Source organism: Mesoplodon mirus (assembly GCF_964341445.2).
Source record: "Mesoplodon mirus genome assembly, chromosome: 17".
Classification (NCBI taxonomy): domain Eukaryota; kingdom Metazoa; phylum Chordata; class Mammalia; order Artiodactyla; family Ziphiidae; genus Mesoplodon; species Mesoplodon mirus.
The window spans coordinates 35570740-35595385 of NC_138993.1; positions in this window are offsets into that span (position 1 = coordinate 35570740).

Genomic DNA, 24646 nt, shown 5'->3' on the forward strand with positions numbered 1-24646 from the left:
TTCGAAAAATTCAAAAGAGACACATGGTACTCAGGGGGCCCTTCCCTAAAGCAGCTTCTCCATACAGCGTGTTCTGCGTTGTAGGGCGTGGCCTAAAGGAAAGAATGCCGTGGGTCAGCCTAGGGGCCCGTGCACCTTCCAAAAGCCGGCTGTGTTCCACGAAGAACTGATCTTTAGTTGCAGTGGAACCCAACCCGAGTTTCTCCTTGAGGTAGGGTGACTGCAGGTGACAGGACCTAGAAGGACTGCTAAGCAGAGTGTCTCTCTCAGTATCGCTCTGACAGGGCAATGAGGCCGACCGGCATTGAATGCTGGAAGTGCTACAACCGTGTTACTGAATCCGTCTGTGACCGGAGGCAGTCTAGCTCTCCGACGCACGAGTTCAATATGTTGCCCTACACTCAGCTACGGAGGGGTGCAGCTAAGGATCTTCGCGACTGGATGAGGCTCACCAGGCCACTAGGAGCCTGCAGTGACTCAGCGTTCTTAGGCAGAATCGTGTGCGGACGCGAGGGTCCTAGGAGGCCTTTACAGCTTACTGCCTTTAAAGTAAAGCAGAGCTGCGACGTGGGTCTCATAGGAGCTGCCGCACGCCTCCCCTTCTGCATGGCAGAGCAGGGCCACACGTCGAGGCGAGTGTTCATGCTGAGTTTCCCTTTCGCTATAAAGCAGGGCAGGGGAAGCTCCCAGCCAGGAAGTCGTAGTACCCTATTTCTTTGGAGGCAACTCAGTTTCTACTCAGTGCCACGCCTGCCCTGACTAGTAAGCCGGCAAACGCACTATTCCCCGGAAGCGTCAAGGGCTCACGCAGGGCGCTTTCCAGCGGGGAAAACAAGGCTTGTGACATCAGGCCCCCCATTCGAGGTTGACGCACTGCGTAAGGACCTGTTATGCTGACGAAGTCAGAAGAGACACAAGCTACCCACTGACCCCTTCCCGAAATCAACTTTTGTAGGCAGGGTGTTCGGCTTGTAGGGAACTGCCTAAATTTTCGAAAGCCCCAGATCGGCCTAGGGGCCTGGGCATCTCCCAAAAGCCTGCTGTGTTCCACGAAGAACTGTGCGTCAGTTGCAGTGGAACCCAGCCTGACTTTTTCCTTGGGTAAGGTGACTGCAGGTTTGAGGTCCGAGCAGGAGCGCTAAGCAGAGTGTTTTTCGAGGTAGAGCTCAGGTAAGGCAAGGGGAGCCAACTTGCTTGTCATGTTGCGCTGGATACAACCTTGTTTCAGAAGCTCTTGGAGAGCTGAGGAAATCTGCCTCTCCCAAGGAAGAGGGCAGTGTGTTGCCCTACACTCGGCATAAACAGGCGTACACCTAAGGGCCTTCGGGGCTGGATGAGGCTCAAGCGGGCCCCAGGAGCCTGGCGGTACTCAGTGTTCTTGCACTGACTCGGGTGCTGACACGACGTTCTTAGGACTCCTTAAAGGGGTACTACCGAAAACTTAAAGCAGAACAGCAAGGAATGCCTCGGGAAGGGTGCTGCACGCCTTCCAATCGGCACGGCCCACCAGGGCGATTTTCGAGTCTCGTGGGGACACTGAGTTTCCCTTTCGCCCTAGAGCAGGGCAGGGAAGCTTCCTCAGGAACTGGAAGCAGCCTGCTTCTTTCGAGAAAGCTCATTTGCCTCTCGCAGGCATGCCCGCAGGGACTAAACTCCCGGCAGCAAGAGTGTTTTTGACCTGCTGGACTGGCTAGGAACGTCTCTCTGAAGCTGTGGCAGAGCTGAGGATCTCCAGCTCTCCCAGGGAAGAGTGCAGTGTGTTGCGCTTCGCTCAGGAAACACAGGGGTGCGCTGAAGGACCTACGGGGCTGGGTGCTGCTCCACAGGCCCACTGGAGCCCGGCTCCCTGAGTGTTCCTGTAAGGAAACTGGTGCTAACGTGCTAGGAGTCCGGAAAGGCCTACCCTCGTGAAACTAAAGTAGCACAGCCCAAATGCCTCATGGAAGCTGCTGCCCACCAATCTTTCTGCACGGAAACCCAGGGCCGTAGTGAAAAGCCAGTGTTTGCGTTTCGGGTTCCCTTTAGCTCTAAAGCAGGGTCAGGCTTTCTTTGTGGAACTGTAGTTGAAAGTCAGCCTGCCGATGCAGGAGACACGGGTTCGTACCCCGATCCGGGAAGGTCCCACCCGCTGCCCTAGTGCCGCACCCGGGAGCCTTAGCCGCTGCACCTAAGCCTCAGGAGCCGGCGCTCCGCAACGGGAGAGGCCACAACCGTGAGAGGTGCGCGTACACCCAAATAAGGAAAGACACAGGGCAAGATGATATCCCACCCAGGAACCGGAGGCGCCCTGTTTCTGGGAGAAAAGTCAACTTCCTATCCGAGCCCTGCACGAAATGACTAGAATCCTGGAAGCACAAGTGTTTGGGCACAAGCTTCCAGGCTGCCCGAGTGGAATGGTCAACACTGGGGAGAAAAAGGCCTGTGCCCTCAGGCCCCCATTTCGAGGTTGACGGGAAGCATCAGTACCTATTGTTTCGAAAAATTCAAAAGAGACACATGGTACTCAGGGGGCCCTTCCCTAAAGCAGCTTCTCCATACAGCGTGTTCTGCGTTGTAGGGCGTGGCCTAAAGGAAAGAATGCCGTGGGTCAGCCTAGGGGCCCGTGCACCTTCCAAAAGCCGGCTGTGTTCCACGAAGAACTGATCTTTAGTTGCAGTGGAACCCAACCCGAGTTTCTCCTTGAGGTAGGGTGACTGCAGGTGACAGGACCTAGAAGGACTGCTAAGCAGAGTGTCTCTCTCAGTATCGCTCTGACAGGGCAATGAGGCCGACCGGCATTGAATGCTGGAAGTGCTACAACCGTGTTACTGAATCCGTCTGTGACCGGAGGCAGTCTAGCTCTCCGACGCACGAGTTCAATATGTTGCCCTACACTCAGCTACGGAGGGGTGCAGCTAAGGATCTTCGCGACTGGATGAGGCTCACCAGGCCACTAGGAGCCTGCAGTGACTCAGCGTTCTTAGGCAGAATCGTGTGCGGACGCGAGGGTCCTAGGAGGCCTTTACAGCTTACTGCCTTTAAAGTAAAGCAGAGCTGCGACGTGGGTCTCATAGGAGCTGCCGCACGCCTCCCCTTCTGCATGGCAGAGCAGGGCCACACGTCGAGGCGAGTGTTCATGCTGAGTTTCCCTTTCGCTATAAAGCAGGGCAGGGGAAGCTCCCAGCCAGGAAGTCGTAGTACCCTATTTCTTTGGAGGCAACTCAGTTTCTACTCAGTGCCACGCCTGCCCTGACTAGTAAGCCGGCAAACGCACTATTCCCCGGAAGCGTCAAGGGCTCACGCAGGGCGCTTTCCAGCGGGGAAAACAAGGCTTGTGACATCAGGCCCCCCATTCGAGGTTGACGCACTGCGTAAGGACCTGTTATGCTGCCGAAGTCAGAAGAGACACAAGCTACCCACTGACCCCTTCCCGAAATCAACTTTTGTAGGCAGGGTGTTCGGCTTGTAGGGAACTGCCTAAATTTTCGAAAGCCCCAGATCGGCCTAGGGGCCTGGGCATCTCCCAAAAGCCTGCTGTGTTCCACGAAGAACTGTGCGTCAGTTGCAGTGGAACCCAGCCTGACTTTTTCCTTGGGTAAGGTGACTGCAGGTTTGAGGTCCGAGAAGGAGCGCTAAGCAGAGTGTTTTTCGAGGTAGAGCTCAGGTAAGGCAAGGGGAGCCAACTTGCTTGTCATGTTGCGCTGGATACAACCTTGTTTCAGAAGCTCTTGGAGAGCTGAGGAAATCTGCCTCTCCCAAGGAAGAGGGCAGTGTGTTGCCCTACACTCGGCATAAACAGGCGTACACCTAAGGGCCTTCGGGGCTGGATGAGGCTCAAGCGGGCCCCAGGAGCCTGGCGGTACTCAGTGTTCTTGCACTGACTCGGGTGCTGACACGACGTTCTTAGGACTCCTTAAAGGGGTACTACCGAAAACTTAAAGCAGAACAGCAAGGAATGCCTCGGGAAGGGTGCTGCACGCCTTCCAATCGGCACGGCCCACCAGGGCGATTTTCGAGTCTCGTGGGGACACTGAGTTTCCCTTTCGCCCTAGAGCAGGGCAGGGAAGCTTCCTCAGGAACTGGAAGCAGCCTGCTTCTTTCGAGAAAGCTCATTTGCCTCTCGCAGGCATGCCCGCAGGGACTAAACTCCCGGCAGCAAGAGTGTTTTTGACCTGCTGGACTGGCTAGGAACGTCTCTCTGAAGCTGTGGCAGAGCTGAGGATCTCCAGCTCTCCCAGGGAAGAGTGCAGTGTGTTGCGCTTCGCTTAGGAAACACAGGGGTGCGCTGAAGGACCTACGGGGCTGGGTGCTGCTCCACAGGCCCACTGGAGCCCGGCTCCCTGAGTGTTCCTGTAAGGAAACTGGTGCTAACGTGCTAGGAGTCCGGAAAGGCCTACCCTCGTGAAACTAAAGTAGCACAGCCCAAATGCCTCATGGAAGCTGCTGCCCACCAATCTTTCTGCACGGAAACCCAGGGCCGTAGTGAAAAGCCAGTGTTTGCGTTTCGGGTTCCCTTTAGCTCTAAAGCAGGGTCAGGCTTTCTTTGTGGAACTGTAGTTGAAAGTCAGCCTGCCGATGCAGGAGACACGGGTTCGTACCCCGATCCGGGAAGGTCCCACCCGCTGCCCTAGTGCCGCACCCGGGAGCCTTAGCCGCTGCACCTAAGCCTCAGGAGCCGGCGCTCCGCAACGGGAGAGGCCACAACCGTGAGAGGTGCGCGTACACCCAAATAAGGAAAGACACAGGGCAAGATGATATCCCACCCAGGAACCGGAGGCGCCCTGTTTCTGGGAGAAAAGTCAACTTCCTATCCGAGCCCTGCACGAAATGACTAGAATCCTGGAAGCACAAGTGTTTGGGCACAAGCTTCCAGGCTGCCCGAGTGGAATGGTCAACACTGGGGAGAAAAAGGCCTGTGCCCTCAGGCCCCCATTTCGAGGTTGACGGGAAGCATCAGTACCTATTGTTTCGAAAAATTCAAAAGAGACACATGGTACTCAGGGGGCCCTTCCCTAAAGCAGCTTCTCCATACAGCGTGTTCTGCGTTGTAGGGCATGGCCTAAAGGAAAGAATGCCGTGGGTCAGCCTAGGGGCCCGTGCACCTTCCAAAAGCCGGCTGTGTTCCACGAAGAACTGATCTTTAGTTGCAGTGGAACCCAACCCGAGTTTCTCCTTGAGGTAGGGTGACTGCAGGTGACAGGACCTAGAAGGACTGCTAAGCAGAGTGTCTCTCTCAGTATCGCTCTGACAGGGCATTGAGGCCGACCGGCATTGAATGCTGGAAGTGCTACAACCGTGTTACTGAATCCGTCTGTGACCGGAGGCAGTCTAGCTCTCCGACGCACGAGTTCAATATGTTGCCCTACACTCAGCTACGGAGGGGTGCAGCTAAGGATCTTCGCGACTGGATGAGGCTCACCAGGCCACTAGGAGCCTGCAGTGACTCAGCGTTCTTAGGCAGAATCGTGTGCGGACGCGAGGGTCCTAGGAGGCCTTTACAGCTTACTGCCTTTAAAGTAAAGCAGAGCTGCGACGTGGGTCTCATAGGAGCTGCCGCACGCCTCCCCTTCTGCATGGCAGAGCAGGGCCACACGTCGAGGCGAGTGTTCATGCTGAGTTTCCCTTTCGCTATAAAGCAGGGCAGGGGAAGCTCCCAGCCAGGAAGTCGTAGTACCCTATTTCTTTGGAGGCAACTCAGTTTCTACTCAGTGCCACGCCTGCCCTGACTAGTAAGCCGGCAAACGCACTATTCCCCGGAAGCGTCAAGGGCTCACGCAGGGCGCTTTCCAGCGGGGAAAACAAGGCTTGTGACATCAGGCCCCCCATTCGAGGTTGACGCACTGCGTAAGGACCTGTTATGCTGCCGAAGTCAGAAGAGACACAAGCTACCCACTGACCCCTTCCCGAAATCAACTTTTGTAGGCAGGGTGTTCGGCTTGTAGGGAACTGCCTAAATTTTCGAAAGCCCCAGATCGGCCTAGGGGCCTGGGCATCTCCCAAAAGCCTGCTGTGTTCCACGAAGAACTGTGCGTCAGTTGCAGTGGAACCCAGCCTGACTTTTTCCTTGGGTAAGGTGACTGCAGGTTTGAGGTCCGAGAAGGAGCGCTAAGCAGAGTGTTTTTCGAGGTAGAGCTCAGGTAAGGCAAGGGGAGCCAACTTGCTTGTCATGTTGCGCTGGATACAACCTTGTTTCAGAAGCTCTTGGAGAGCTGAGGAAATCTGCCTCTCCCAAGGAAGAGGGCAGTGTGTTGCCCTACACTCGGCATAAACAGGCGTACACCTAAGGGCCTTCGGGGCTGGATGAGGCTCAAGCGGGCCCCAGGAGCCTGGCGGTACTCAGTGTTCTTGCACTGACTCGGGTGCTGACACGACGTTCTTAGGACTCCTTAAAGGGGTACTACCGAAAACTTAAAGCAGAACAGCAAGGAATGCCTCGGGAAGGGTGCTGCACGCCTTCCAATCGGCACGGCCCACCAGGGCGATTTTCGAGTCTCGTGGGGACACTGAGTTTCCCTTTCGCCCTAGAGCAGGGCAGGGAAGCTTCCTCAGGAACTGGAAGCAGCCTGTTTCTTTCGAGAAAGCTCATTTGCCTCTCGCAGGCATGCCCGCAGGGACTAAACTCCCGGCAGCAAGAGTGTTTTTGACCTGCTGGACTGGCTAGGAACGTCTCTCTGAAGCTGTGGCAGAGCTGAGGATCTCCAGCTCTCCCAGGGAAGAGTGCAGTGTGTTGCGCTTCGCTCAGGAAACACAGGGGTGCGCTGAAGGACCTACGGGGCTGGGTGCTGCTCCACAGGCCCACTGGAGCCCGGCTCCCTGAGTGTTCCTGTAAGGAAACTGGTGCTAACGTGCTAGGAGTCCGGAAAGGCCTACCCTCGTGAAACTAAAGTAGCACAGCCCAAATGCCTCATGGAAGCTGCTGCCCACCAATCTTTCTGCACGGAAACCCAGGGCCGTAGTGAAAAGCCAGTGTTTGCGTTTCGGGTTCCCTTTAGCTCTAAAGCAGGGTCAGGCTTTCTTTGTGGAACTGTAGTTGAAAGTCAGCCTGCCGATGCAGGAGACACGGGTTCGTACCCCGATCCGGGAAGGTCCCACCCGCTGCCCTAGTGCCGCACCCGGGAGCCTTAGCCGCTGCACCTAAGCCTCAGGAGCCGGCGCTCCGCAACGGGAGAGGCCACAACCGTGAGAGGTGCGCGTACACCCAAATAAGGAAAGACACAGGGCAAGATGATATCCCACCCAGGAACCGGAGGCGCCCTGTTTCTGGGAGAAAAGTCAACTTCCTATCCGAGCCCTGCACGAAATGACTAGAATCCTGGAAGCACAAGTGTTTGGGCACAAGCTTCCAGGCTGCCCGAGTGGAATGGTCAACACTGGGGAGAAAAAGGCCTGTGCCCTCAGGCCCCCATTTCGAGGTTGACGGGAAGCATCAGTACCTATTGTTTCGAAAAATTCAAAAGAGACACATGGTACTCAGGGGGCCCTTCCCTAAAGCAGCTTCTCCATACAGCGTGTTCTGCGTTGTAGGGCGTGGCCTAAAGGAAAGAATGCCGTGGGTCAGCCTAGGGGCCCGTGCACCTTCCAAAAGCCGGCTGTGTTCCACGAAGAACTGATCTTTAGTTGCAGTGGAACCCAACCCGAGTTTCTCCTTGAGGTAGGGTGACTGCAGGTGACAGGACCTAGAAGGACTGCTAAGCAGAGTGTCTCTCTCAGTATCGCTCTGACAGGGCAATGAGGCCGACCGGCATTGAATGCTGGAAGTGCTACAACCGTGTTACTGAATCCGTCTGTGACCGGAGGCAGTCTAGCTCTCCGACGCACGAGTTCAATATGTTGCCCTACACTCAGCTACGGAGGGGTGCAGCTAAGGATCTTCGCGACTGGATGAGGCTCACCAGGCCACTAGGAGCCTGCAGTGACTCAGCGTTCTTAGGCAGAATCGTGTGCGGACGCGAGGGTCCTAGGAGGCCTTTACAGCTTACTGCCTTTAAAGTAAAGCAGAGCTGCGACGTGGGTCTCATAGGAGCTGCCGCACGCCTCCCCTTCTGCATGGCAGAGCAGGGCCACCCGTCGAGGCGAGTGTTCATGCTGAGTTTCCCTTTCGCTATAAAGCAGGGCAGGGGAAGCTCCCAGCCAGGAAGTCGTAGTACCCTATTTCTTTGGAGGCAACTCAGTTTCTACTCAGTGCCACGCCTGCCCTGACTAGTAAGCCGGCAAACGCACTATTCCCCGGAAGCGTCAAGGGCTCACGCAGGGCGCTTTCCAGCGGGGAAAACAAGGCTTGTGACATCAGGCCCCCCATTCGAGGTTGACGCACTGCGTAAGGACCTGTTATGCTGCCGAAGTCAGAAGAGACACAAGCTACCCACTGACCCCTTCCCGAAATCAACTTTTGTAGGCAGGGTGTTCGGCTTGTAGGGAACTGCCTAAATTTTCGAAAGCCCCAGATCGGCCTAGGGGCCTGGGCATCTCCCAAAAGCCTGCTGTGTTCCACGAAGAACTGTGCGTCAGTTGCAGTGGAACCCAGCCTGACTTTTTCCTTGGGTAAGGTGACTGCAGGTTTGAGGTCCGAGAAGGAGCGCTAAGCAGAGTGTTTTCCGAGGTAGAGCTCAGGTAAGGCAAGGGGAGCCAACTTCCTTGTCATGTTGCGCTGGATACAACCTTGTTTCAGAAGCTCTTGGAGAGCTGAGGAAATCTGCCTCTCCCAAGGAAGAGGGCAGTGTGTTGCCCTACACTCGGCATAAACAGGCGTACACCTAAGGGCCTTCGGGGCTGGATGAGGCTCAAGCGGGCCCCAGGAGCCTGGCGGTACTCAGTGTTCTTGCACTGACTCGGGTGCTGACACGACGTTCTTAGGACTCCTTAAAGGGGTACTACCGAAAACTTAAAGCAGAACAGCAAGGAATGCCTCGGGAAGGGTGCTGCACGCCTTCCAAACGGCACGGCCCACCAGGGCGATTTTCGAGTCTCGTGGGGACACTGAGTTTCCCTTTCGCCCTAGAGCAGGGCAGGGAAGCTTCCTCAGGAACTGGAAGCAGCCTGCTTCTTTCGAGAAAGCTCATTTGCCTCTCGCAGGCATGCCCGCAGGGACTAAACTCCCGGCAGCAAGAGTGTTTTTGACCTGCTGGACTGGCTAGGAACGTCTCTCTGAAGCTGTGGCAGAGCTGAGGATCTCCAGCTCTCCCAGGGAAGAGTGCAGTGTGTTGCGCTTCGCTCAGGAAACACAGGGGTGCGCTGAAGGACCTACGGGGCTGGGTGCTGCTCCACAGGCCCACTGGAGCCCGGCTCCCTGAGCGTTCCTGTAAGGAAACTGGTGCTAACGTGCTAGGAGTCCGGAAAGGCCTACCCTCGTGAAACTAAAGTAGCACAGCCCAAATGCCTCATGGAAGCTGCTGCCCACCAATCTTTCTGCACGGAAACCCAGGGCCGTAGTGAAAAGCCAGTGTTTGCGTTTCGGGTTCCCTTTAGCTCTAAAGCAGGGTCAGGCTTTCTTTGTGGAACTGTAGTTGAAAGTCAGCCTGCCGATGCAGGAGACACGGGTTCGTACCCCGATCCGGGAAGGTCCCACCCGCTGCCCTAGTGCCGCACCCGGGAGCCTTAGCCGCTGCACCTAAGCCTCAGGAGCCGGCGCTCCGCAACGGGAGAGGCCACAACCGTGAGAGGTGCGCGTACACCCAAATAAGGAAAGACACAGGGCAAGATGATATCCCACCCAGGAACCGGAGGCGCCCTGTTTCTGGGAGAAAAGTCAACTTCCTATCCGAGCCCTGCACGAAATGACTAGAATCCTGGAAGCACAAGTGTTTGGGCACAAGCTTCCAGGCTGCCCGAGTGGAATGGTCAACACTGGGGAGAAAAAGGCCTGTGCCCTCAGGCCCCCATTTCGAGGTTGACGGGAAGCATCAGTACCTATTGTTTCGAAAAATTCAAAAGAGACACATGGTACTCAGGGGGCCCTTCCCTAAAGCAGCTTCTCCATACAGCGTGTTCTGCGTTGTAGGGCGTGGCCTAAAGGAAAGAATGCCGTGGGTCAGCCTAGGGGCCCGTGCACCTTCCAAAAGCCGGCTGTGTTCCACGAAGAACTGATCTTTAGTTGCAGTGGAACCCAACCCGAGTTTCTCCTTGAGGTAGGGTGACTGCAGGTGACAGGACCTAGAAGGACTGCTAAGCAGAGTGTCTCTCTCAGTATCGCTCTGACAGGGCAATGAGGCCGACCGGCATTGAATGCTGGAAGTGCTACAACCGTGTTACTGAATCCGTCTGTGACCGGAGGCAGTCTAGCTCTCCGACGCACGAGTTCAATATGTTGCCCTACACTCAGCTACGGAGGGGTGCAGCTAAGGATCTTCGCGACTGGATGAGGCTCACCAGGCCACTAGGAGCCTGCAGTGACTCAGCGTTCTTAGGCAGAATCGTGTGCGGACGCGAGGGTCCTAGGAGGCCTTTACAGCTTACTGCCTTTAAAGTAAAGCAGAGCTGCGACGTGGGTCTCATAGGAGCTGCCGCACGCCTCCCCTTCTGCATGGCAGAGCAGGGCCACACGTCGAGGCGAGTGTTCATGCTGAGTTTCCCTTTCGCTATAAAGCAGGGCAGGGGAAGCTCCCAGCCAGGAAGTCGTAGTACCCTATTTCTTTGGAGGCAACTCAGTTTCTACTCAGTGCCACGCCTGCCCTGACTAGTAAGCCGGCAAACGCACTATTCCCCGGAAGCGTCAAGGGCTCACGCAGGGCGCTTTCCAGCGGGGAAAACAAGGCTTGTGACATCAGGCCCCCCATTCGAGGTTGACGCACTGCGTAAGGACCTGTTATGCTGCCGAAGTCAGAAGAGACACAAGCTACCCACTGACCCCTTCCCGAAATCAACTTTTGTAGGCAGGGTGTTCGGCTTGTAGGGAACTGCCTAAATTTTCGAAAGCCCCAGATCGGCCTAGGGGCCTGGGCATCTCCCAAAAGCCTGCTGTGTTCCACGAAGAACTGTGCGTCAGTTGCAGTGGAACCCAGCCTGACTTTTTCCTTGGGTAAGGTGACTGCAGGTTTGAGGTCCGAGAAGGAGCGCTAAGCAGAGTGTTTTTCGAGGTAGAGCTCAGGTAAGGCAAGGGGAGCCAACTTCCTTGTCATGTTGCGCTGGATACAACCTTGTTTCAGAAGCTCTTGGAGAGCTGAGGAAATCTGCCTCTCCCAAGGAAGAGGGCAGTGTGTTGCCCTACACTCGGCATAAACAGGCGTACACCTAAGGGCCTTCGGGGCTGGATGAGGCTCAAGCGGGCCCCAGGAGCCTGGCGGTACTCAGTGTTCTTGCACTGACTCGGGTGCTGACACGACGTTCTTAGGACTCCTTAAAGGGGTACTACCGAAAACTTAAAGCAGAACAGCAAGGAATGCCTCGGGAAGGGTGCTGCACGCCTTCCAATCGGCACGGCCCACCAGGGCGATTTTCGAGTCTCGTGGGGACACTGAGTTTCCCTTTCGCCCTAGAGCAGGGCAGGGAAGCTTCCTCAGGAACTGGAAGCAGCCTGCTTCTTTCGAGAAAGCTCATTTGCCTCTCGCAGGCATGCCCGCAGGGACTAAACTCCCGGCAGCAAGAGTGTTTTTGACCTGCTGGACTGGCTAGGAACGTCTCTCTGAAGCTGTGGCAGAGCTGAGGATCTCCAGCTCTCCCAGGGAAGAGTGCAGTGTGTTGCGCTTCGCTCAGGAAACACAGGGGTGCGCTGAAGGACCTACGGGGCTGGGTGCTGCTCCACAGGCCCACTGGAGCCCGGCTCCCTGAGTGTTCCTGTAAGGAAACTGGTGCTAACGTGCTAGGAGTCCGGAAAGGCCTACCCTCGTGAAACTAAAGTAGCACAGCCCAAATGCCTCATGGAAGCTGCTGCCCACCAATCTTTCTGCACGGAAACCCAGGGCCGTAGTGAAAAGCCAGTGTTTGCGTTTCGGGTTCCCTTTAGCTCTAAAGCAGGGTCAGGCTTTCTTTGTGGAACTGTAGTTGAAAGTCAGCCTGCCGATGCAGGAGACACGGGTTCGTACCCCGATCCGGGAAGGTCCCACCCGCTGCCCTAGTGCCGCACCCGGGAGCCTTAGCCGCTGCACCTAAGCCTCAGGAGCCGGCGCTCCGCAACGGGAGAGGCCACAACCGTGAGAGGTGCGCGTACACCCAAATAAGGAAAGACACAGGGCAAGATGATATCCCACCCAGGAACCGGAGGCGCCCTGTTTCTGGGAGAAAAGTCAACTTCCTATCCGAGCCCTGCACGAAATGACTAGAATCCTGGAAGCACAAGTGTTTGGGCACAAGCTTCCAGGCTGCCCGAGTGGAATGGTCAACACTGGGGAGAAAAAGGCCTGTGCCCTCAGGCCCCCATTTCGAGGTTGACGGGAAGCATCAGTACCTATTGTTTCGAAAAATTCAAAAGAGACACATGGTACTCAGGGGGCCCTTCCCTAAAGCAGCTTCTCCATACAGCGTGTTCTGCGTTGTAGGGCGTGGCCTAAAGGAAAGAATGCCGTGGGTCAGCCTAGGGGCCCGTGCACCTTCCAAAAGCCGGCTGTGTTCCACGAAGAACTGATCTTTAGTTGCAGTGGAACCCAACCCGAGTTTCTCCTTGAGGTAGGGTGACTGCAGGTGACAGGACCTAGAAGGACTGCTAAGCAGAGTGTCTCTCTCAGTATCGCTCTGACAGGGCAATGAGGCCGACCGGCATTGAATGCTGGAAGTGCTACAACCGTGTTACTGAATCCGTCTGTGACCGGAGGCAGTCTAGCTCTCCGACGCACGAGTTCAATATGTTGCCCTACACTCAGCTACGGAGGGGTGCAGCTAAGGATCTTCGCGACTGGATGAGGCTCACCAGGCCACTAGGAGCCTGCAGTGACTCAGCGTTCTTAGGCAGAATCGTGTGCGGACGCGAGGGTCCTAGGAGGCCTTTACAGCTTACTGCCTTTAAAGTAAAGCAGAGCTGCGACGTGGGTCTCATAGGAGCTGCCGCACGCCTCCCCTTCTGCATGGCAGAGCAGGGCCACCCGTCGAGGCGAGTGTTCATGCTGAGTTTCCCTTTCGCTATAAAGCAGGGCAGGGGAAGCTCCCAGCCAGGAAGTCGTAGTACCCTATTTCTTTGGAGGCAACTCAGTTTCTACTCAGTGCCACGCCTGCCCTGACTAGTAAGCCGGCAAACGCACTATTCCCCGGAAGCGTCAAGGGCTCACGCAGGGCGCTTTCCAGCGGGGAAAACAAGGCTTGTGACATCAGGCCCCCCATTCGAGGTTGACGCACTGCGTAAGGACCTGTTATGCTGCCGAAGTCAGAAGAGACACAAGCTACCCACTGACCCCTTCCCGAAATCAACTTTTGTAGGCAGGGTGTTCGGCTTGTAGGGAACTGCCTAAATTTTCGAAAGCCCCAGATCGGCCTAGGGGCCTGGGCATCTCCCAAAAGCCTGCTGTGTTCCACGAAGAACTGTGCGTCAGTTGCAGTGGAACCCAGCCTGACTTTTTCCTTGGGTAAGGTGACTGCAGGTTTGAGGTCCGAGCAGGAGCGCTAAGCAGAGTGTTTTTCGAGGTAGAGCTCAGGTAAGGCAAGGGGAGCCAACTTGCTTGTCATGTTGCGCTGGATACAACCTTGTTTCAGAAGCTCTTGGAGAGCTGAGGAAATCTGCCTCTCCCAAGGAAGAGGGCAGTGTGTTGCCCTACACTCGGCATAAACAGGCGTACACCTAAGGGCCTTCGGGGCTGGATGAGGCTCAAGCGGGCCCCAGGAGCCTGGCGGTACTCAGTGTTCTTGCACTGACTCGGGTGCTGACACGACGTTCTTAGGACTCCTTAAAGGGGTACTACCGAAAACTTAAAGCAGAACAGCAAGGAATGCCTCGGGAAGGGTGCTGCACGCCTTCCAATCGGCACGGCCCACCAGGGCGATTTTCGAGTCTCGTGGGGACACTGAGTTTCCCTTTCGCCCTAGAGCAGGGCAGGGAAGCTTCCTCAGGAACTGGAAGCAGCCTGCTTCTTTCGAGAAAGCTCATTTGCCTCTCGCAGGCATGCCCGCAGGGACTAAACTCCCGGCAGCAAGAGTGTTTTTGACCTGCTGGACTGGCTAGGAACGTCTCTCTGAAGCTGTGGCAGAGCTGAGGATCTCCAGCTCTCCCAGGGAAGAGTGCAGTGTGTTGCGCTTCGCTCAGGAAACACAGGGGTGCGCTGAAGGACCTACGGGGCTGGGTGCTGCTCCACAGGCCCACTGGAGCCCGGCTCCCTGAGTGTTCCTGTAAGGAAACTGGTGCTAACGTGCTAGGAGTCCGGAAAGGCCTACCCTCGTGAAACTAAAGTAGCACAGCCCAAATGCCTCATGGAAGCTGCTGCCCACCAATCTTTCTGCACGGAAACCCAGGGCCGTAGTGAAAAGCCAGTGTTTGCGTTTCGGGTTCCCTTTAGCTCTAAAGCAGGGTCAGGCTTTCTTTGTGGAACTGTAGTTGAAAGTCAGCCTGCCGATGCAGGAGACACGGGTTCGTACCCCGATCCGGGAAGGTCCCACCCGCTGCCCTAGTGCCGCACCCGGGAGCCTTAGCCGCTGCACCTAAGCCTCAGGAGCCGGCGCTCCGCAACGGGAGAGGCCACAACCGTGAGAGGTGCGCGTACACCCAAATAAGGAAAGACACAGGGCAAGATGATATCCCACCCAGGAACCGGAGGCGCCCTGTTTCTGGGAGAAAAGTCAACTTCCTATCCGAGCCCTGCACGAAATGACTAGAATCCTGGAAGCACAAGTGTTTGGGCACAAGCTTCCAGGCTGCCCGAGTGGAATGGTCAACACTGGGGAGAAAAAGGCCTGTGCCCTCAGGCCCCCATTTCGAGGTTGACGGGAAGCATCAGTACCTATTGTTTCGAAAAATTCAAAAGAGACACATGGTACTCAGGGGGCCCTTCCCTAAAGCAGCTTCTCCATACAGCGTGTTCTGCGTTGTAGGGCGTGGCCTAAAGGAAAGAATGCCGTGGGTCAGCCTAGGGGCCCGTGCACCTTCCAAAAGCCGGCTGTGTTCCACGAAGAACTGATCTTTAGTTGCAGTGGAACCCAACCCGAGTTTCTCCTTGAGGTAGGGTGACTGCAGGTGACAGGACCTAGAAGGACTGCTAAGCAGAGTGTCTCTCTCAGTATCGCTCTGACAGGGCAATGAGGCCGACCGGCATTGAATGCTGGAAGTGCTACAACCGTGTTACTGAATCCGTCTGTGACCGGAGGCAGTCTAGCTCTCCGACGCACGAGTTCAATATGTTGCCCTACACTCAGCTACGGAGGGGTGCAGCTAAGGATCTTCGCGACTGGATGAGGCTCACCAGGCCACTAGGAGCCTGCAGTGACTCAGCGTTCTTAGGCAGAATCGTGTGCGGACGCGAGGGTCCTAGGAGGCCTTTACAGCTTACTGCCTTTAAAGTAAAGCAGAGCTGCGACGTGGGTCTCATAGGAGCTGCCGCACGCCTCCCCTTCTGCATGGCAGAGCAGGGCCACACGTCGAGGCGAGTGTTCATGCTGAGTTTCCCTTTCGCTATAAAGCAGGGCAGGGGAAGCTCCCAGCCAGGAAGTCGTAGTACCCTATTTCTTTGGAGGCAACTCAGTTTCTACTCAGTGCCACGCCTGCCCTGACTAGTAAGCCGGCAAACGCACTATTCCCCGGAAGCGTCAAGGGCTCACGCAGGGCGCTTTCCAGCGGGGAAAACAAGGCTTGTGACATCAGGCCCCCCATTCGAGGTTGACGCACTGCGTAAGGACCTGTTATGCTGCCGAAGTCAGAAGAGACACAAGCTACCCACTGACCCCTTCCCGAAATCAACTTTTGTAGGCAGGGTGTTCGGCTTGTAGGGAACTGCCTAAATTTTCGAAAGCCCCAGATCGGCCTAGGGGCCTGGGCATCTCCCAAAAGCCTGCTGTGTTCCACGAAGAACTGTGCGTCAGTTGCAGTGGAACCCAGCCTGACTTTTTCCTTGGGTAAGGTGACTGCAGGTTTGAGGTCCGAGAAGGAGCGCTAAGCAGAGTGTTTTTCGAGGTAGAGCTCAGGTAAGGCAAGGGGAGCCAACTTCCTTGTCATGTTGCGCTGGATACAACCTTGTTTCAGAAGCTCTTGGAGAGCTGAGGAAATCTGCCTCTCCCAAGGAAGAGGGCAGTGTGTTGCCCTACACTCGGCATAAACAGGCGTACACCTAAGGGCCTTCGGGGCTGGATGAGGCTCAAGCGGGCCCCAGGAGCCTGGCGGTACTCAGTGTTCTTGCACTGACTCGGGTGCTGACACGACGTTCTTAGGACTCCTTAAAGGGGTACTACCGAAAACTTAAAGCAGAACAGCAAGGAATGCCTCGGGAAGGGTGCTGCACGCCTTCCAATCGGCACGGCCCACCAGGGCGATTTTCGAGTCTCGTGGGGACACTGAGTTTCCCTTTCGCCCTAGAGCAGGGCAGGGAAGCTTCCTCAGGAACTGGAAGCAGCCTGCTTCTTTCGAGAAAGCTCATTTGCCTCTCGCAGGCATGCCCGCAGGGACTAAACTCCCGGCAGCAAGAGTGTTTTTGACCTGCTGGACTGGCTAGGAACGTCTCTCTGAAGCTGTGGCAGAGCTGAGGATCTCCAGCTCTCCCAGGGAAGAGTGCAGTGTGTTGCGCTTCGCTCAGGAAACACAGGGGTGCGCTGAAGGACCTACGGGGCTGGGTGCTGCTCCACAGGCCCACTGGAGCCCGGCTCCCTGAGTGTTCCTGTAAGGAAACTGGTGCTAACGTGCTAGGAGTCCGGAAAGGCCTACCCTCGTGAAACTAAAGTAGCACAGCCCAAATGCCTCATGGAAGCTGCTGCCCACCAATCTTTCTGCACGGAAACCCAGGGCCGTAGTGAAAAGCCAGTGTTTGCGTTTCGGGTTCCCTTTAGCTCTAAAGCAGGGTCAGGCTTTCTTTGTGGAACTGTAGTTGAAAGTCAGCCTGCCGATGCAGGAGACACGGGTTCGTACCCCGATCCGGGAAGGTCCCACCCGCTGCCCTAGTGCCGCACCCGGGAGCCTTAGCCGCTGCACCTAAGCCTCAGGAGCCGGCGCTCCGCAACGGGAGAGGCCACAACCGTGAGAGGTGCGCGTACACCCAAATAAGGAAAGACACAGGGCAAGATGATATCCCACCCAGGAACCGGAGGCGCCCTGTTTCTGGGAGAAAAGTCAACTTCCTATCCGAGCCCTGCACGAAATGACTAGAATCCTGGAAGCACAAGTGTTTGGGCACAAGCTTCCAGGCTGCCCGAGTGGAATGGTCAACACTGGGGAGAAAAAGGCCTGTGCCCTCAGGCCCCCATTTCGAGGTTGACGGGAAGCATCAGTACCTATTGTTTCGAAAAATTCAAAAGAGACACATGGTACTCAGGGGGCCCTTCCCTAAAGCAGCTTCTCCATACAGCGTGTTCTGCGTTGTAGGGCGTGGCCTAAAGGAAAGAATGCCGTGGGTCAGCCTAGGGGCCCGTGCACCTTCCAAAAGCCGGCTGTGTTCCACGAAGAACTGATCTTTAGTTGCAGTGGAACCCAACCCGAGTTTCTCCTTGAGGTAGGGTGACTGCAGGTGACAGGACCTAGAAGGACTGCTAAGCAGAGTGTCTCTCTCAGTATCGCTCTGACAGGGCAATGAGGCCGACCGGCATTGAATGCTGGAAGTGCTACAACCGTGTTACTGAATCCGTCTGTGACCGGAGGCAGTCTAGCTCTCCGACGCACGAGTTCAATATGTTGCCCTACACTCAGCTACGGAGGGGTGCAGCTAAGGATCTTCGCGACTGGATGAGGCTCACCAGGCCACTAGGAGCCTGCAGTGACTCAGCGTTCTTAGGCAGAATCGTGTGCGGACGCGAGGGTCCTAGGAGGCCTTTACAGCTTACTGCCTTTAAAGTAAAGCAGAGCTGCGACGTGGGTCTCATAGGAGCTGCCGCACGCCTCCCCTTCTGCATGGCAGAGCAGGGCCACCCGTCGAGGCGAGTGTTCATGCTGAGTTTCCCTTTCGCTATAAAGCAGGGCAGGGGAAGCTCCCAGCCAGGAAGTCGTAGTACCCTATTTCTTTGGAGGCAACTCAGTTTCTACTCAGTGCCACGCCTGCCCTGACTAGTAAGCCGGCAAACGCACTATTCCCCGGAAGCGTCAAGGGCTCACGCAGGGCGCTTTCCAGCGGGGAAAACAAGGCTTGTGACATCAGGCCCCCCATTCGAGGTTGACGCACTGCGTAAGGACCTGTTATGCTGCCGAAGTCAGAAGAGACACAAGCTACCCACTGACCCCTTCCCGAAATCAACTTTTGTAGGCAGGGTGTTCGGCTTGTAGGGAACTGCCTAAATTTTCGAAAGCCCCAGATCGGCCTAGGGGCCTGGGCATCTCCCAAAAGCCTGCTGTGTTCCACGAAGAACTGTGCGTCAGTTGCAGTGGAACCCAGCCTGACTTTTTCCTTGGGTAAGGTGACTGCAGGTTTGAGGTCCGAGCAGGAGCGCTAAGCAGAGTGTTTTTCGAGGTAGAGCTCAGGTAAGGCAAGGGGAGCCAACTTGCTTGTCATGTTGCGCTGGATACAACCTTGTTTCAGAAGCTCTTGGAGAGCTGAGGAAATCTGCCTCTCCCAAGGAAGAGGGCAGTGTGTTGCCCTACACTCGGCATAAACAGGCGTACACCTAAGGGCCTTCGGGGCTGGATGAGGCTCAAGCGGGCCCCAGGAGCCTGGCGGTACTCAGTGTTCTTGCACTGACTCGGGTGCTGACACGACGTTCTTAGGACTCCTTAAAGGGGTACTACCGAAAACTTAAAGCAGAACAGCAAGGAATGCCTCGGGAAGGGTGCTGCACGCCTTCCAATCGGCACGGCCCACCAGGGCGATTTTCGAGTCTCGTGGGGACACTGAGTTTCCCTTTCGCCCTAGAGCAGGGCAGGGAAGCTTCCTCAGGAACTGGAAGCAGCCTGCTTCTTTCGAGAAAGCTCATTTGCCTCTCGCAGGCATGCCCGCAGGGACTAAACTCCCGGCAGCAAGAGTGTTTTTGACCTGCTGGACTGGCTAGGAACGTCTCTCTGAAGCTGTGGCAGAGCTGAGGATCTCCAGCTCTCCCAGGGAAGAGTGCAGTGTGTTGCGCTTCGCTCAGGAAACACAGGGGTGCGCTGAAGGACCTACGGGGCTGGGTGCTGCTCCACAGGCCCACTGGAGCCCGGCTCCCTGAGTGTTCCTGTAAGGAAACTGGTGCTAACGTGCTAGGAGTCCGGAAAGGCCTACCCTCGTGAAACTAAAGTAGCACAGCCCAAATGCCTCATGGAAGCTGCTGCCCACCAATCTTTCTGCACGGAAACCCAGGGCCGTAGTGAAAAGCCAGTGTTTGCGTTTCGGGTTCCCTTTAGCTCTAAAGCAGGGTCAGGCTTTCTTTGTGGAACTGTAGTTGAAAGTCAGCCTGCCGATGCAGGAGACACGGGTTCGTACCCCGATCCGGGAAGGTCCCACCCGCTGCCCTAGTGCCGCACCCGGGAGCCTTAGCCGCTGCACCTAAGCCTCAGGAGCCGGCGCTCCGCAACGGGAGAGGCCACAACCGTGAGAGGTGCGCGTACACCCAAATAAGGAAAGACACAGGGCAAGATGATATCCCACCCAGGAACCGGAGGCGCCCTGTTTCTGGGAGAAAAGTCAACTTCCTATCCGAGCCCTGCACGAAATGACTAGAATCCTGGAAGCACAAGTGTTTGGGCACAAGCTTCCAGGCTGCCCGAGTGGAATGGTCAACACTGGGGAGAAAAAGGCCTGTGCCCTCAGGCCCCCATTTCGAGGTTGACGGGAAGCATCAGTACCTATTGTTTCGAAAAATTCAAAAGAGACACATGGTACTCAGGGGGCCCTTCCCTAAAGCAGCTTCTCCATACAGCGTGTTCTGCGTTGTAGGGCGTGGCCTAAAGGAAAGAATGCCGTGGGTCAGCCTAGGGGCCCGTGCACCTTCCAAAAGCCGGCTGTGTTCCACGAAGAACTGATCTTTAGTTGCAGTGGAACCCAACCCGAGTTTCTCCTTGAGGTAGGGTGACTGCAGGTGACAGGACCTAGAAGGACTGCTAAGCAGAGTGTCTCTCTCAGTATCGCTCTGACAGGGCAATGAGGCCGACCGGCATTGAATGCTGGAAGTGCTACAACCGTGTTACTGAATCCGTCTGTGACCGGAGGCAGTCTAGCTCTCCGACGCACGAGTTCAATATGTTGCCCTACACTCAGCTACGGAGGGGTGCAGCTAAGGATCTTCGCGACTGGATGAGGCTCACCAGGCCACTAGGAGCCTGCAGTGACTCAGCGTTCTTAGGCAGAATCGTGTGCGGACGCGAGGGTCCTAGGAGGCCTTTACAGCTTACTGCCTTTAAAGTAAAGCAGAGCTGCGACGTGGGTCTCATAGGAGCTGCCGCACGCCTCCCCTTCTGCATGGCAGAGCAGGGCCACACGTCGAGGCGAGTGTTCATGCTGAGTTTCCCTTTCGCTATAAAGCAGGGCAGGGGAAGCTCCCAGCCAGGAAGTCGTAGTACCCTATTTCTTTGGAGGCAACTCAGTTTCTACTCAGTGCCACGCCTGCCCTGACTAGTAAGCCGGCAAACGCACTATTCCCCGGAAGCGTCAAGGGCTCACGCAGGGCGCTTTCCAGCGGGGAAAACAAGGCTTGTGACATCAGGCCCCCCATTCGAGGTTGACGCACTGCGTAAGGACCTGTTATGCTGCCGAAGTCAGAAGAGACACAAGCTACCCACTGACCCCTTCCCGAAATCAACTTTTGTAGGCAGGGTGTTCGGCTTGTAGGGAACTGCCTAAATTTTCGAAAGCCCCAGATCGGCCTAGGGGCCTGGGCATCTCCCAAAAGCCTGCTGTGTTCCACGAAGAACTGTGCGTCAGTTGCAGTGGAACCCAGCCTGACTTTTTCCTTGGGTAAGGTGACTGCAGGTTTGAGGTCCGAGCAGGAGCGCTAAGCAGAGTGTTTTTCGAGGTAGAGCTCAGGTAAGGCAAGGGGAGCCAACTTGCTTGTCATGTTGCGCTGGATACAACCTTGTTTCAGAAGCTCTTGGAGAGCTGAGGAAATCTGCCTCTCCCAAGGAAGAGGGCAGTGTGTTGCCCTACACTCGGCATAAACAGGCGTACACCTAAGGGCCTTCGGGGCTGGATGAGGCTCAAGCGGGCCCCAGGAGCCTGGCGGTACTCAGTGTTCTTGCACTGACTCGGGTGCTGACACGACGTTCTTAGGACTCCTTAAAGGGGTACTACCGAAAACTTAAAGCAGAACAGCAAGGAATGCCTCGGGAAGGGTGCTGCACGCCTTCCAATCGGCACGGCCCACCAGGGCGATTTTCGAGTCTCGTGGGGACACTGAGTTTCCCTTTCGCCCTAGAGCAGGGCAGGGAAGCTTCCTCAGGAACTGGAAGCAGCCTGCTTCTTTCGAGAAAGCTCATTTGCCTCTCGCAGGCATGCCCGCAGGGACTAAACTCCCGGCAGCAAGAGTGTTTTTGACCTGCTGGACTGGCTAGGAACGTCTCTCTGAAGCTGTGGCAGAGCTGAGGATCTCCAGCTCTCCCAGGGAAGAGTGCAGTGTGTTGCGCTTCGCTCAGGAAACACAGGGGTGCGCTGAAGGACCTACGGGGCTGGGTGCTGCTCCACAGGCCCACTGGAGCCCGGCTCCCTGAGTGTTCCTGTAAGGAAACTGGTGCTAACGTGCTAGGAGTCCGGAAAGGCCTACCCTCGTGAAACTAAAGTAGCACAGCCCAAATGCCTCATGGAAGCTGCTGCCCACCAATCTTTCTGCACGGAAACCCAGGGCCGTAGTGAAAAGCCAGTGTTTGCGTTTCGGGTTCCCTTTAGCTCTAAAGCAGGGTCAGGCTTTCTTTGTGGAACTGTAGTTGAAAGTCAGCCTGCCGATGCAGGAGACACGGGTTCGTACCCCGATCCGGGAAGGTCCCACCCGCTGCCCTAGTGCCGCACCCGGGAGCCTTAGCCGCTGCACCTAAGCCTCAGGAGCCGGCGCTCCGCAACGGGAGAGGCCACAACCGTGAGAGGTGCGCGTACACCCAAATAAGGAAAGACACAGGGCAAGATGATATCCCACCCAGGAACCGGAGGCGCCCTGTTTCTGGGAGAAAAGTCAACTTCCTATCCGAGCCCTGCACGAAATGACTAGAATCCTGGAAGCACAAGTGTTTGGGCACAAGCTTCCAGGCTGCCCGAGTGGAATGGTCAACACTGGGGAGAAAAAGGCCTGTGCCCTCAGGCCCCCATTTCGAGGTTGACGGGAAGCATCAGTACCTATTGTTTCGAAAAATTCAAAAGAGACACATGGTACTCAGGGGGCCCTTCCCTAAAGCAGCTTCTCCATACAGCGTGTTCTGCGTTGTAGGGCATGGCCTAAAGGAAAGAATGCCGTGGGTCAGCCTAGGGGCCCGTGCACCTTCCAAAAGCCGGCTGTGTTCCACGAAGAACTGATCTTTAGTTGCAGTGGAACCCAACCCGAGTTTCTCCTTGAGGTAGGGTGACTGCAGGTGACAGGACCTAGAAGGACTGCTAAGCAGAGTGTCTCTCTCAGTATCGCTCTGACAGGGCAATGAGGCCGACCGGCATTGAATGCTGGAAGTGCTACAACCGTGTTACTGAATCCGTCTGTGACCGGAGGCAGTCTAGCTCTCCGACGCACGAGTTCAATATGTTGCCCTACACTCAGCTACGGAGGGGTGCAGCTAAGGATCTTCGCGACTGGATGAGGCTCACCAGGCCACTAGGAGCCTGCAGTGACTCAGCGTTCTTAGGCAGAATCGTGTGCGGACGCGAGGGTCCTAGGAGGCCTTTACAGCTTACTGCCTTTAAAGTAAAGCAGAGCTGCGACGTGGGTCTCATAGGAGCTGCCGCACGCCTCCCCTTCTGCATGGCAGAGCAGGGCCACACGTCGAGGCGAGTGTTCATGCTGAGTTTCCCTTTCGCTATAAAGCAGGGCAGGGGAAGCTCCCAGCCAGGAAGTCGTAGTACCCTATTTCTTTGGAGGCAACTCAGTTTCTACTCAGTGCCACGCCTGCCCTGACTAGTAAGCCGGCAAACGCACTATTCCCCGGAAGCGTCAAGGGCTCACGCAGGGCGCTTTCCAGCGGGGAAAACAAGGCTTGTGACATCAGGCCCCCCATTCGAGGTTGACGCACTGCGTAAGTACCTGTTATGCTGACGAAGTCAGAAGAGACACAAGCTACCCACTGACCCCTTCCCGAAATCAACTTTTGTAGGCAGGGTGTTCGGCTTGTAGGGAACTGCCTAAATTTTCGAAAGCCCCAGATCGGCCTAGGGGCCTGGGCATCTCCCAAAAGCCTGCTGTGTTCCACGAAGAACTGTGCGTCAGTTGCAGTGGAACCCAGCCTGACTTTTTCCTTGGGTAAGGTGACTGCAGGTTTGAGGTCCGAGAAGGAGCGCTAAGCAGAGTGTTTTTCGAGGTAGAGCTCAGGTAAGGCAAGGGGAGCCAACTTCCTTGTCATGTTGCGCTGGATACAACCTTGTTTCAGAAGCTCTTGGAGAGCTGAGGAAATCTGCCTCTCCCAAGGAAGAGGGCAGTGTGTTGCCCTACACTCGGCATAAACAGGCGTACACCTAAGGGCCTTCGGGGCTGGATGAGGCTCAAGCGGGCCCCAGGAGCCTGGCGGTACTCAGTGTTCTTGCACTGACTCGGGTGCTGACACGACGTTCTTAGGACTCCTTAAAGGGGTACTACCGAAAACTTAAAGCAGAACAGCAAGGAATGCCTCGGGAAGGGTGCTGCACGCCTTCCAATCGGCACGGCCCACCAGGGCGATTTTCGAGTCTCGTGGGGACACTGAGTTTCCCTTTCGCCCTAGAGCAGGGCAGGGAAGCTTCCTCAGGAACTGGAAGCAGCCTGCTTCTTTCGAGAAAGCTCATTTGCCTCTCGCAGGCATGCCCGCAGGGACTAAACTCCCGGCAGCAAGAGTGTTTTTGACCTGCTGGACTGGCTAGGAACGTCTCTCTGAAGCTGTGGCAGAGCTGAGGATCTCCAGCTCTCCCAGGGAAGAGTGCAGTGTGTTGCGCTTCGCTCAGGAAACACAGGGGTGCGCTGAAGGACCTACGGGGCTGGGTGCTGCTCCACAGGCCCACTGGAGCCCGGCTCCCTGAGTGTTCCTGTAAGGAAACTGGTGCTAACGTGCTAGGAGTCCGGAAAGGCCTACCCTCGTGAAACTAAAGTAGCACAGCCCAAATGCCTCATGGAAGCTGCTGCCCACCAATCTTTCTGCACGGAAACCCAGGGCCGTAGTGAAAAGCCAGTGTTTGCGTTTCGGGTTCCCTTTAGCTCTAAAGCAGGGTCAGGCTTTCTTTGTGGAACTGTAGTTGAAAGTCAGCCTGCCGATGCAGGAGACACGGGTTCGTACCCCGATCCGGGAAGGTCCCACCCGCTGCCCTAGTGCCGCACCCGGGAGCCTTAGCCGCTGCACCTAAGCCTCAGGAGCCGGCGCTCCGCAACGGGAGAGGCCACAACCGTGAGAGGTGCGCGTACACCCAAATAAGGAAAGACACAGGGCAAGATGATATCCCACCCAGGAACCGGAGGCGCCCTGTTTCTGGGAGAAAAGTCAACTTCCTATCCGAGCCCTGCACGAAATGACTAGAATCCTGGAAGCACAAGTGTTTGGGCACAAGCTTCCAGGCTGCCCGAG